General features: G+C 44.1%; 1 pseudogene; it reads right to left on the reverse strand.

The window, feature by feature from the left end:
- Positions 1 to 2,532: 2,532 nt before the first annotated feature.
- On the reverse strand, positions 2,533 to 14,428 carry LOC112249532 (annotated as a pseudogene).
- Positions 14,429 to 15,166: the final 738 nt, after the last annotated feature.

Genomic DNA, 15,166 nt, shown 5'->3' on the forward strand with positions numbered 1-15,166 from the left:
TGTCTTCAACCAGGATCTCAGTGATCACTACCTCATTGCCTGCGTCCGTAATGGGTCTGCGGTCAAGCGACCACCCCTCATCACTGTCAAACGCTACCTAAAACACTTCAGCGAGCAGGCCTTTCTAATCGACCTGGCCCGGGTATCCTGGAAGGATATTGACCTCATTCCGTCATTAGAAGACGCCTGATTGTTCTTTAAAAGTGCTTCCCTCACCATCTTAAATAAGCATGCCCCATTCGAAAAATGTAGAACCAGGAACAGATATAGCCCTTGGTTCAGACCAGACTGCCCTTGACCAGCACAAAAACATCCTGTGGCGTACTGCATTAGCATCGAATAGTTGCGATATGCAACTTTTCAGGGAAGTTATGAACCAATATACACAGGCAGTTAGGAAAGGAAAGGCTAGCTTTTTCAAACAGAAATTTACATCCTGTAGTACTAACTCCAAAATGTTCTGGGACACTGTAAAGTCCATGGAGAATAAGAGCATCTCCTCCCAGCTGCCCACTACACTGATGCTAGGAAACAACCACCGATAAATCTGCGATAATTGATCATTTCAATTAGCATTTTTCTACGGCTGGCCATGCTTTCCAATTGGCTACCCCTACCCCGGTCAACAGCCCTGTACCCCTCACTGCAACTTGCCCAAGCCTCCCCCATTTCTCCTTCAACCAAATCCAGATAGCTGATGTTCTGAAAGAGCTGCAAAACCTGGACCCCTACAAATCAGCAGGGCTAGACAATCTGCATCCTCTCTTCCTAAAATTATCCGCCAAAATTGTTGCAACCCCTATTACTAGCTTGTTCAACCTCTTTCGTATCGTCTGATATCCCCAAAGATTGGAAAGCTGCCGCGGTTATCCCCCTATTCAAAAGAGGGAGACACTCTAGACCCAAACTGCTACAGACCTATATCTCTCCTATCCTGCCTTTCTAAGGTCTTCGGAAGCCAAGATAACAAACAGTTCACCGACCATTTCGAATCCTACCATACCTGGTCATGGGTGCACCTCAGCCACACTCAAGGTCCTAAACGATATCATAACCACCATCGATAAGAGACAATACTGTGCAGCTGTGTTTATCAACCTGGCCAAGGCTTTCGACTCTGTCAATCCCCACATTCTTATCGGCAGACTCAACAGCCTTGGTTTCTCAAATGACTGCCTAGCCTGGTTCACCAACTACTTCTCTGACAGAGTTCAGTGTGTCAAATCGGAGGGCCTGATGTCTGGACCTCTGTCAGTCTCTATGGGGGTGCCACAGGGTTCAATCCTCGGGCCGACTTTTCTCTGTATACATCAATGATGTCGCTCTTGCTGCTGGTGATTCTCTGATCCACCTCTACGCAGACAACACCATTCTGTATACTTCTGGCCTTTCTTTGGACACGGTGTTAACTAACCTCCAGACGAGCTTCAATGCCATACAACTCTCCTTCCGTGGCCTCCAACTGCTCTTAAATGCAAGCCAAACTAAATGTATGCTCTTCAACCGATCGCTGCCCACACCTACCCACCCGCCCAGCATCACTACTCTGGACGGTTCTGACCTAGAATATGTGGACAACTACAAATACCTAGGTGTCTGGTTAGACTGTAAACTCTCCTTTCGGACCCACATTAAGCATCTCCAATCCAAAATGAAATCTAGATTCGGCTTCCTATTTTGCAACAAAGCATCCTTCACTCATGCTGCCAAACATACCCTAGTAAAACTGACTATCCTACCGATCAAAATAGCCTCCAACACTCTACTCAGAAAATTGGATGAAGTCTATCACAGTGCCATCCGTTTTGTCACCAAAGCCCCATATACTACCCACTACTGCGACCTGTATGCTCTCGTTGGCTGGCACTCTCTTCATATCACTCGCCAAACCCACTGGCTCCAGGTCATCTATAAGTCGTTGCTAGGTAAAGCCCCGCCTTATCTCAGCTCACTGATCACCATAGCAGCACCCACCCGCAACACGCGCTCCAGCAGGTACATTTCACTGGTCACCCCCAAAGCCAATTCCTCCTTTGGACACCTTTCCTTCAAGTTCTCTGCTGCCAATGACTGGAACTAAATGCTAAATTCACTGAAGCTGGAGACTCATATCTCCCTCACTAGCTTTAAGCACCAGCTGTCAGAGCAGCTCACAGATCACTGCACCTGTACATAACCAACCTGTAAATAGCCCATCCAACTACCTCATCACCATATTGTTATTTATATATTTTATTTTACTCCTTTGCACCCCAGTACCGCTACTTGCACACTCATCTTCTGCACATCTATCACCCCATTGTTAAATTTGCCGTACTGTAATAATTTCGCCACTATGGCCGATTTATTGCCTCACCCCCCTTATCCTATCTCATTTGCACACACTGTATATAGACTTTCTCATTGTATTATTGACTGTATGTTTGTTTATTCCATGTGTAACTCTGTATTGTTGTTTGTGTCTTTGCTTTATCTTGGCCAGGTTGCAGTTGTAAATGAGAACTTGTTCTCAACTAGCCTACCTGGTTAACTAAAGGTGAAATAAAAAAAACTACAAATTCTGAGGTGTGTGTGTGTGTTCTCTCCTACCTGTGAAATACACACTAGAATCCCATCCCTCCTTCAGCAAGAAAGTTTTTGGTCTCATCTCTGGACTGGAGGTATTTATAAACTGAAGAGATGAACTAATGACATAGAGATATTAGTACACATGGATAAGTATGAACATATCTGTCAGTAGTTTTGATAACTCAATGTCATGAAAAAGCACAGCATCTTTTCTCATATTTTATGTGAATGGTGTGAGAAAATGTGAGTCCATTGCTTCATCAACCATCTACAGTAAATAAGAAAAGTAGTCCAGCTATGTGCACAATCTTTTCTTTTCAATTGATTTGATATATTATATACATTGCCACTACCATCATCAGCCTGCCTACTCACCCCACAGATGATGAACTTCATACAGGTCTCCTACCTGTGAGAAGAACCCTCCAACTGCCTCGTCATTCTCCTGTCTGTATTTGATCGCCCGTGCCTTAGCAAGATTATTCATAAATACAGTTAATATTGGACAAATTTGACATTCTAGTGAAACATTTACTGGTTAGGTATTGTGTACATAAATTACATGCATTTTGATAAACTGCACCTGTATTTCAAACAAAGAGTAGTTGAGGTCTCATCAAAGTCTTACCAGTGATTCCCTCATTCGATCATTGTTCCAGGCTTAAAAAGAGACACACAACAATGACATCATTAGAGATGATGATACTAAAGTATGAAGACAGACAGAGATTTGAACTTCATAACCACCTGTGGCCTTTACACACTGGATGCAACAGCATCAGATTCACACACCATACTCATTGACAGTCAGGCTCTGCAATCCAAACACACAGTACTGTAAACAATGGAGTGTGAGGCAGGCCTACATTCTCATTACATACACAGTTAAGTCAGACCTGTGGGTTTTGTTTGAAGATAGATGTTTATCTTCTTGGGTATGTTCTCTATGACCATAGATTGTATATGTCTCTGGATCTCCTCGGGTATGATCATGTTTCATGTCTCTGGAGGAACTAGGGACTAATGTTCTAGATAGAATGAAACATTATTACAAAGGGTAGTGACTTACCTTGAGTTTGTATGAGCTCATTTTGTATATTTGGTTCATGCCAGGACTTACCTTGAGTTTGTATGAATGTATCTTTAAAATGTCCTGTCCCAGTCTGGGTGATGGCTCCTTCCAGAAACAGAACTCTAAGAGAAGCTGGTTCTGCGTGAGACCAGCAATTTATCCTCTCCTTCTGGAACTCCAGATACTCCTTCAAACAGTTACATAATGTTTGAGATTTAGGAATTAGTCTACCAAAGTTGCCACTTCCGCCCGTCAGACAAATGCTTTTTACAGAAATCACTGCCTGGTCTTATAGACTAGACATAACATAGTCAATGAAAATACAGGACAGTCAAATTAGGGGAAAGGGGGGCACCTAGTCAGTTGTCCAACTGAATGTATTCAAATGTGTCTTCCGCATTTAACTCAACCCCTCTAGTATGATAAGTTTGGTATGGTTACATAAGAAATAAGGTTACTGATCGTATAACACAAACGTCTAGCAACCCAAAAGTTCTGTGTTCGATACTCATCACGGACAACTTTAGCAATTTAGCTAATTAGCAACTACTTACTGCTTTTTAGCTATTCTGAAACTACTTAGCATGTTAACTAACCCTTTCCCTAACTGTCAGCCTAAGTAATGTTAGCCACCTAGCTATCTAACTTAGCTAACATTAGCCACAACAAATAGGAATTCATATCATATGTATTGCAAATTCGTAACATATTGAACGACTTGCAATTTGAAACATATCAGGCAACTTGTAATTCGTAACATATCATACAAATTGTCATTCATAACATATACGAAATCGATGATGGACATCCACAAATTAATACATACCATACCAAACATAACATATCTAACTAATTTGAGTGTCCCGGATTTGAATTTACTATGGTATGTGTCCAGGTTGTAAAACAATGACAGGATACTCTTACAAAAAGTTAGATTTGATATCACTTGATTTGTATTTTGAATGATACATTGTGATATTGATTTATCCAAATATAATGATTTGTCCATGTTAAAATATTTTTTTAAACCCCTACTTGATTATTGTTCAATTTGGTTAAGCGTCCAATGTAGGGTAGCCTGCTGAATACCGCATAGGTGCACTGTAACAACAAACCAGAAGGTGTCACTGTTGCATTGGCCAAACTATTTAGACCAAGCTAGACTAGAGAGAAAGTTGAGTGTCATCATTGTACAAGAGGTCCGCCTATCGCCACGAAACGGTATGTGATAACCATTCATATTAGATCAGGGTTAACATAAGATAACTTTCGGTTACATATTAAAAGAAAAACATTGGATAATGTTAAGATTAGGGTTTCATGAGATTTCACTGCCTTATTTGAAATTGCACTGACACCTGAATTGACTGTTTCTGTCACTATTTACCCGCTTGGTCTTGGTCCCCGTACCAGGTATTCCAGCTCCCCACCACCTCACAGGAATAGTCCTGGTCTAAGTGGAGCTTGCTCTGCAACTCAGCCCTGATTTCACAGGAAAAGGTAAAAAGACACAATATCCACAGATAGCGGGATATGCCTGTATCACCCTCTACTGTGAAGTCAAGTCAGTGAAAGATATGTGAATGGCCAAGAGAGGAGTCAGTTAGCATTTACAGCACACAGAAGAATAAACTAAAAATGAAAGATGAATCTTATATGTCTGCAGACACTCAGTCTTGACATTGTGAACTGAGAGAGAAAGGAACAGAATTACAGTGGGTGGACATTAGGCTATAAAAAAATGATATCACATACTCATCAGCTTCCTCTGTACAGTATTTTATTGGACTAATGTGTTATTGCCTCTGCAATCATTTTAAATTGACTATTTTAGGATCATCATCTTTCCAACCCAATTTCCCTGGTGTAATTCCAATGTCAAGTTGAACAAAGCTACTGACAGACACTGGTCAGTGCACAAACTAGCAAACTATCAAAGGTACTTGCAACTGTAGGCCTTTCTGAGACAATCAAAAATCAACAAATAATGGCTCAAAAAGAACAAAATGAATGTAAAATGAGAAGTAGAAATGAAAAATACATTTTTGTCATGTAATTACACATTTTCGCTTTATTTAGCCATGTTGGTGCTGCAATTATTTTCCTGTAGGTCCCTCTGTGAAATATGCATTGAATTAGAATAATAATTTCACTGAGCCGTCTGATGAAATGTCAAACAGAGGCTATGCTGTGCACTGAATCCAATTCAGTATAATTTGCTGTACAAATTAGGTTATGTTTGACCCTGAATCGCCCCTCTAGAGCAGTGGTTCCCATATGGTATGGTGTGCACCTACAGTGGGCATGGGTGTCCCCCCCCCAAAAAAAAAATAATAATAAAAAATAATATTGTATTAAAAAAAATGTGGAACTCATTCCGGCTTTCAACTTACTCTTGAAAGCTGTAATAGTAGAATGTATATATTTATATATATTTATTTATTGATTTATTGACCAGGTAGGCCAGTTGAGAACAAGTTCTCATTTACAATTGTGACCTGGCCAAGATAAAGCAAAGCAGTGCGACAAAAACAACAACACAGAATTACACATGGGATAAACAAACATACAGTCAATAACACAATAGAAAAATCTGTATACAGTGTGTGCAAAATGAAGCAAGGAGGTAAGGCAATAAGTAGGCCAATATTGGTGAAGTAATTACAGTATAGCAATTTACACTGGAGTGATATGTGCAGATGAGGATGTGCAAGTAGAGAATACTGGTGTGCAAAAGAGCAGAAAAACTAAAAAAATATGGGGATGAGGTAGATATTTGGTTGGATGGGCTATTTACAGATGGGCTGTGTACAGCTGCAGTGATCGGTAAGCTGCTCTGACACCTGACGCTTAAAGTTAGTGAGGGAGATATGTCTCCAGCTTCAATAATTTCTGCAATTCGTTCCAGTCATTGGCAGCAGAGAACTGAAAGGAAAGGCGGCCAAAGAAGGTGTTGGCCTGGGGTGTACCCGTGAAGTATACCTGCTGGAGCGCGTGCTACGGGTGGGTGTTGCTATGGTGACCAGTGAGCTGAGATAAGGCGGGGCTTTACCTAGCAGAATTGTAGATGACCTGGAGCCAGTGGGTTTGGCGACGAATATGTAGCGAGGACCAGCAAACAAGAGCATGCAGGTCGCAGTGGTGGGTAGTATATGGGGTTTTGGTGACAAAACGGATGGCACTGTGATAGACTGTATCCAATTTGCTGAGTGGAGTGCTGGAGGCTATTTTGTACATAACATCGCCGAAGTCAAGGATCGGTAGGATGGTCAGTTTTGGGGGGGGGTATGTTTGGCAGCATGAATGAAGGAGGCTTTGTTGTGAAAAAGGAAGCCGATTCTAGATTTAACTTTGGATTGGAGTTTGTGCACAACTTTTGAGAGAAATAATATTTTTGTGCATTTGGAACATTTCTGGGATCTATTATTTCAGCTCATGAAACATGGGACCAACACTTTACATGTTGCATTTCTATTTTTGTTCAGTCTAGCTGTTTTACCCCCCCCCAAATTACCCCCACGAAATTGCTCTAATCCACTGCATTGCTATTGTACTTGTACTGTACCCTCTCATTCCTTGTTCTTCCATTATTTGTTGGACACTGAGCACCCTTATAATTAGGTTACGATTCAAAGTTGGTACAATAATTGCGGTTCTGTTCATAACCTCAAAGTATTTCGTTGCACTATGTAAGATTTAAGTAACATGTAAGCATTTAAAACTTCCAAATTCCAAGTAAAGTTTCCCTTTACCTTATGACCTGCAACTTGACAGCTAGCCTGCGATCATGGGTCTCAGTCTGGTGTCTTCTGTACAGGGGAGTTTTGTTAACCTTTCAATGCATTGATCTAAATCAGGGTCAGACAGGGTGATTATTGGTATTGTTAAACAAATCTATTTTGAAACAAAATTATACACCTCACACACATTGTTAAATGTTTTTAATAATCTTTCTTAATTATAAAATTATGAAAAACATTAATAACATTTCAACCACGAGGCCAAAGAATGCAGTCATTGATTGCAGGAAAGGGCTATGAGCCCCGATGCTCGGTCTGATCATGAACACGCATCGCTTGCGATACCTTCTTGGAAGCATAAGGACCTTATCTTTAATATCAGCGATAAATATTTTTTTTTAAACAAAAGGTTAAATTGATACACACCTTTTATAGGGTTGGGGTTAGTGTTCCCACACTGTCATATCTCCATGTTACAACGCATGTTTACGGAAGACAGACAGAAGACTGATGGACCACCTGTGCTAATTAGCTATCAATCATGCTCCGAACACCTGTGTGTAATGGAAGAAGGCCGCTATTGCTGATCAAAATGTGTTTTTTTTGTGCTTCCTAACCAATGCTGTGCTGTCTAGGCCTACAGTGGCATTTCAGGAGAGTCAAAGAATTCTTCAGAATTCTTTTTAAAAATTCGGCTTAGTCCAAAAAATGTACTATCTTGCGTGCCGGACTAGCCTACACTGTCACGCCCTGGTCTTAGTATTCTGTGTTTTCTTTATTATTTTGGTCAGGCCTGGGTGTGACATGGGTTTATTTATGTGGTGTGTTTTGTCTTGGGGTTTTTCGTAGGTTTTGGGATTGTGGCTTAGTGGGGTTTTCTAGCATAGTCTATGGCTGTCTGAATTGGTTCTCAATTAGAGGCAGGTGATTATCGTTGTCTCTGATTGGGAACCATATTTAGGCAGCCATATTCTTTGAGTGTTTCGTGGGTGATTGTTCCGGTCTCTGTGTTTGTTGTCACAAGATAGGCTCAGTCACTTTGGTTTTTCTTTTTTCATTGTTTTGGAAGAGAAGAGAAGAGAAGAGAAGAGAAGAGAAGAGAAGAGAAGAGAAGAGAAGAGAAGAGAAGAGAAGAGAAGAGAAGAGAAGAGAAGAGAACGAGCGCCATTCTCCTTGCGGAGATGGTGCTAAATCCATCAACACGGTCAGTCCCTGGGATTGGGCTGGCCAACACGATTCGGTTTGCTTGGAAGGAAAAGGTGTTGGAGCCTTTAGGACGGGAAACTTTTGGAAGGATAATATTGATGGGGATTCTAAAGCTGACGGTGAAGGATGTGTTTTGTTTCCAAGGCAACTCGTTGGAGGGAGCATACGACGTGGCACTATATACAGAGGAGAAACACAATGATATCCTGAGAAGGACAAGAGCAGTGGGAGGTGAGAGGCCGATGAGCCACTATGAAATAACAAGCCTGGCGAAGAACAACTTTAGGGTTGTAACTGTCAACATTTACAACCCATACGTTAAGGACGAAGAGGTGAGGGCCTTTCTGGGGAGATACATGGATAATGTCTCCTCAGCAAGGCACCTCAAAGAGTCCCTTGGGTTTTGGAATGGGAGGAGAGGCTTCCAGGCCCTCCTCAGGGAGGACCCAAAGGGACATGGTGGCTACCTCCATCCTCCTGCTATGTTCTCCCTAGGGGCTGACAGGGGGACATTGTTTTATGCACGTCAGCCCCCATTTTGCAGGCGCTGTATGGCCTACGGCCACATATTCGCCTCGTGCAGCACAAGAAAATGCAGATTTTGTGGATCTGAGGAACACGAGGCGAGGGATTGTGACAAGCCTAAGGCATGCCACGGGTGTGGCTCGTCTGCACACCTGTGGCGGGGGTGCCCGGCTCGTCAGAGGTCATATGCGGCTGCGGCTGGGGGGGTGCAGGAGCGGGGGATGGGGGAAGAAGAGGAGGGGAAGGAAGCACGCCTCATGACCAGAGTACAGGTCCAGAGGGGAAGGCCGCAAGGAAGGAGGAGGAGCAAGAAGCGGCGGATGGAAGAGAGAAGGAAACAGAAGGCACGGGAGTAGGAGAACCAGGAAAAGTGGCGGAAGAAGGCAACCGAGTGGAGGAGCATGAGAGAGAAGAAAGCGAGGGAGGAGTGGTGGAGAAGGAGACGGTGGAAGAGCAAGTGGAGTGGGGGGAAAGTGCCCTGGTGGAAGAGATGAGGGGTATGGTGGAGGAGCTGGCGGGGGGGAGGGTGGTATCTCTCCACTGCCGCCATCACCAAAGAAGAGAATGGAGGAGGGTGTGATTGGCCGACAGTGAGAGGGAGGGGATGGTCAAGAGAGTGATGGGGGTGGGAGAAACCTCTGGGTTGCTGCTGGTTTCCCCAGGCTCTCAACTTCTGTTGGGTGGGGACACACCTAACAAGACTCAGGACTGGGTACTGGAGGAGGTGGGGAGTTTTTTGTTTGGGGACCGATTTTTTTTTCCAAACCAGCTGCAGCACTGGGGAGGGGGAGGAGTGTGGGGGTAGACCCAGGGTGCAGGGCACCCCGGAGCCAAACACTATTCCTGCATCCTGGGTTGGTGAGATGGAGGAAGAGGGGGGATGTCGGGAGTACGGATGGTGTTTTCACCGGTAGATATGGAGCAGGGCAGCATCGGGTGAGTCTCCTGTTTTTTTTTTTTTTTTCTGTCTGGGTTTAGAATTTGAGTGTATTACATGTTTTTATTTTACTCTTTCATTGGGTCTAATTTTACTTTTGTTAGTTTAAATGTAAGGGGTTTAAGGGATTTTGTTAAGAGGAGGGCGGTTTTTAGTTATTTGGAGGGTGTGGGGTTTGATTTTTGTTTTTTACAGGAGGTTCACCTGAGGGATGGAGGGGATGTTAGTAGGTTTAAGAGGGAGTGGGACAAGGGGTAGTCGGTTTGGGGTATTGGGGGGGTGCACTCATCGGGGGTAGGGATTTTGTGTGGGCACAGGGAGGTAAAAGTGGAGGATTCTTTTGTGGTAATGCAGGGGAGGGTTATAGGGGTGGATGTCACGATAAGGGATTGTAAATTTAAATTAGTGGTGGTGTATGGGCCACAGGTGTTGGCAGACAGGAGGGAGATGGTGGACTGTCTGACGCCCCTGTGTGTCACGAATAGGAAATGAGTGATAGGGGGGGATTTTAATACAGATTTAGGAATAGGGGGGGATAGCAGTGCAGGCGCCATTACCGGGCTAATGGCTTGCCATGGTCTGGTTGATGGTGGTCTGCACACTACTCCGAAAATGGCCGGTCCTACATGGCGCAACTCCAAGGGGGTTGAGCGGAGGCTCGACTATATTTTTGTACCCAGGTCTTTGGGTAAGTTGTCTGGGCGGCTGCTGCCTGTTTTCTTTTCGGATCACGACGGGGTGCTTCTGCAGGTGGGGTCGCCAGTCTGCCTCTTTGGTAGGGGGTACTGGAAGTTAGATCGGGATGTGCTGGAGGAGCAGGCTTTTGTTGACAGGTTTTATGGTTTCTTTTGGAGGCTTGAAGGCCTCCGGTCCATGTGTGAGGGGGTGTTAGAGTGGTGGGAATTAGTTAAGGTGAGGATTAGGGCTTTTATAATAGGGTATTGCAAGAGGAAAAAAAGGGAGGAGAGGAAGGAGGTGGATCGTATCCAAAGGTTAATTGAACTCGAGTACGAGGCAGGCAACCTCGGCGGGTCGTTTGACTGGGAGAGATCCGCAACCCTAAAGGCGCAGCTCAGGGAGTTGCAGGAGCGGAAGGCTCGAGCTTTCCTGGAGCATGCGCATAGTGGCTTTCTACAACACAATGAGACTTGTTCTGCTATGTTCTTTAAGTCAGTTAGGGCCAGACAGAGTAGGAAGGTAATGCATGGCGTTAGGGAAGAAAATGGTAGTATAGTTAGAGAACCAGAGGATATGGTCAGGCTGACAACTGATCATTTCCAAGGTTTATTTAAGGAAAGGGAAATAGATGTAGAGCAGGGAAATGTGTTTTTAGAACACTTGTCCAGGCGGTTGCCGGAGGACATTAGAGAAGTGATGGAGGCCCAGATTTCACTAGAAGAGGTTGAGAGCGCTCTTAGGAGGATTGGAAAAGGGAAGGTGCCTGGGATGGATGGGCTGCCGGCTGAGTTTTATCTCAAGTTTTGGGGTATACTTGGACCAGTGGTCCTCGAAGTCTTGAAGGCCATCCTTGAGACGGGGGTCCCGGGGGGATCAATGGCTGTTGGTGTGCTGTCACTTTTATATAAGAAGGGGGAAGTAACAGACCTTGGCAACTGGCGGCCGTTGACCATGCTGTGTGTAGATTACAAGCTACTTGCAAAGGTTTTAGCAGACCGGTTGCGCACAGCCCTTCCCTACGTCGTCCATGAGGATCAGACGTGCGGGGTAGAGGGCCGCTCTATTAGATGGAACCTACAGTTAATCAGGGACTCCATCGCTTGGGTTGAAGATAGCGCTGCTACCATTAAAGGCACGCCTCTATGTCAGGCGAAAGCCTTGGATCCTTTTTATTCAGAGCGTTAGGTCGATTAGGATTTGGGGAGAAGTTCATAGGATGGATTCATACATTATATGTCGGAGCGGGGTGCCGAGTTAGTGTAAATAGTCACGTTTTTGACCTCTTGTCTGGGGTCAGGCAGGGGTGCCCACTCTCGGCTCTCCTCTTCGTTCTGTACATGGAGCCTCTGGGGGCTGCCATTAGGGCAGACACAAGGGTGGAAGGCTTGTTGATCCCTGGAAGTGGTGGGCTGCATGTTAAGATGACGCAGTACGCCGACGACACTTCCTTGCTGCTGTGCAAGGACTCGTGCTTGACAAGGTCCCTTGCCATCTTTGGGTCTTCCGTCAAGTTTTTCGGAAGATGGCGCGGTAGAACGGATGTGCCTGGGGGGTTATCTCTCTGTGAGGGACCTCCGGCTCAGCGACGCTAAACTGGAACATGCGTATCGCAGTGGTACAGAGGAAGCTAGCAATGTGGAAGGCTAGGTATTTGTCTTTTATGGGCAAAGTCCTGGTCCTAAAGGTGGATGTGTTGCCGTCTCTTTTGTATTTGGCGTACATCTACCCATTGCCGGCTTGTCTGAGGAGGCCTCTAGTGAGGCTTGTGTTTCAGTTCATGTGGAGTCCCATCGGGGAGGGAGGTAGGGGGGTACCACATTTCCCCCTCAAGCTGGACACAATTTTTGTTTCTTTCTTGTTAACGGAGCTTGCTCATCCAGTGATACACCCGTCCGGTTACCTCCTGCAGGTGTTCTTCTCGTATCAGGCGGGAAGCGTAATGGTGTGGTCTAACACGGGTCCTTGTGCGGAACAGCTGCTGTGGCACTTTGGTCATGCGGCCAAGTGGCTGCATGCGCACCCTGAGGTTGAAGTTGCCCGAGTAGGTTTAGATCACAGGCACCTGTACGAGGAGGTCAGAAAGGCAGGGAGTCCGGCGCCTGTAGTGGGCATCTCGGAAGTGGTCTGGGAGGGAGTGCAGGCGCGGGGTCTGGACAACAGGCTCAAGGACCTGAATTGGTTGAGCCTCCATAAGTGCTTGCCGGTACGTTCCATCATGTACCGGTATAGTTTGGTGCAATCCCCCACCTGTCCAAGATCCTCTTGTGGCAGGGAGGAGACTGTGCGCCATGTCTTTTGGGACTGTGCCTTTGCCAGAGTAGTATGGGCTAGGGCACGGGTGTTGTTAGGTTTGGTAAGGGGGGATTTTGTATTGACGTGGGCCAGGTTAGAGAGAGGTGTAGGGAGAGCGAGGGGGACGGATAGGGACAGGTTTCTGCTCTGGCTTCTCATGAGTCTCTTTAAACGGGGGCTGTGGGAAGCCAGGCAGAACATGGTGAAGACAGGGAGAGATTGGGGGTGGAAGGGATAGTGAGGAGGGTGGAAGGAGATTTGAGGGGGGATGAAGAGGGAGGAGAGGAAGTGGGGGCAGCATGCTGCTCAGGAGAGGTGGAAGGGGGGTTTAGGGCTGGGTGTCATTTAGAATGGTAAGGGGATAGATTAGGGACGGGGAGATAGGGAAAGGTAGTTTGTAGGGTGACGGGGAGGGAAGATGCTCCCCTGAGGTTTTGTTTGGGGTTTTTGTTTAGTTAAATTAAAATATCATTATTGGAGTATGTATGAAAATTATGAGTTGTAAAGAATGAATGGTATCAAAGGTAATAAATTATTTTTTATATAAAAAAAAAAGGCTGTATAGGTTTTCACGTTCCGTTTCTTGTTTTTGTATTATCGTGTTTATTAGTTTATTAAACATGTATCAAAATTACCACGCTGCATTTTGGTCCGACTCTCCTTCGACGGAAGAAAACCGTAACATACACTCTAAAAAGAAAAGGCTCCTGGAGAGTCCTTTAGGGGTTCTTCAAATTGAAACTATGGGGGAACCCCTAGAAGTTCTTTGAAGAACCCTTTTTAATGGCTCCCCGAAGAACATTTTGAAGAACCTTTTGGGGTACATTTTTGAACTACACTGGTTATTATTATTATTATTATTATTATTAGTAGTAGTAGTAGTATTTATTAATAATAATATGCATAACAATAACAACAATAACACATTATTTTAGTTCTCAGTGTTTATGATTTTAGTAGCAAAGCACAATTAACAAAAAAAATGAGGTAAACTCCAAGCAGAGCCCAAAGTCCAATGGGTATATCCTCTGGCATGTTGATGTTGATGGGTTGATGTTCTCCGCATCCATATCCAGAATGATTTTGCAGTGCATGGTGATCGAACAGGTTTCCTGTTATATTCAGAGGTCTGGTAGGGAGGGGGTGAAGTCTGTGAATTAAAAAAATTGTAATTATACAGACGATTAACAAAACATGCACATGACAGAATTCATACCTTTCATTTTTGTGGGGAATGTGACTAAAAAAGCAAAACTGTTTTGATCATGGTTTTCATACACATACCTTGTCCATAATGAAGAGGCCTATGGGATATTCATTGGAGGTAAGGGAGCAGGATGGTAAATGTGATCTACATAACATACCGATACCAGTTGACATACCTGTGTATGCCTCCTCCTCTGAATACATGCAGACACAGACACAAAAGTGAGCAGTTCAGTCATCTGCACGCAATACAGTTAGCCTTAACATATTGTTATAGCCTGCATATTCTTACCTCTTTGTTGACTGATATCCATTGAATTGTGTCCATTTTCTGTTTTCGAAAGATTGGCACAAATATGAAAAGATAGATTGTAACATCATCATAAAACAATATCAATGTAGATCATATAAGGGACACAATTTACCTTAAATTGAGGAGACCTTTACATTTTTCAGTTAAGTGCCTGCACCTGCTGTCCTCTCAAATTGAAATGTTTCATTTGGGCAGATAGGTTCCTGCAAGAACCCCCACCAACTAAGGAGGTTCCTCAATGAACCCCACCTCCTTTTCAGAGCTAGGAACCCTAAGAAGAATCCTTGTTGAACCCCAAATTATGAGAATATACCTGTTTGACAGATGAAATTAGGCTATCGGCTGCTATACAGTATACAGTACATACATAGATAGATTTAAACAAGTCAAAGGATGTGCCATGGGAGCTTCCTACACTGGTTTGTACTTAGGTAAATGGGAAAATGATTTCATTTAGGATCCCTATAAAAAAAACTGTTCTTTGACTGGATTATATGGTGGGGATGCTATATTGATGATGTTTGACTGTTTTGGTCTGGCTCAGAAGATGAACTTATTTCCTTCCACCAATACCTTAACAACATTAACCCTAACATCAAACTAACTATGGAGTACAGCAATCATAACAT

Source organism: Oncorhynchus tshawytscha, linkage group LG04 (genome assembly GCF_018296145.1).
Source record: "Oncorhynchus tshawytscha isolate Ot180627B linkage group LG04, Otsh_v2.0, whole genome shotgun sequence".
NCBI lineage: Eukaryota > Metazoa > Chordata > Actinopteri > Salmoniformes > Salmonidae > Oncorhynchus > Oncorhynchus tshawytscha.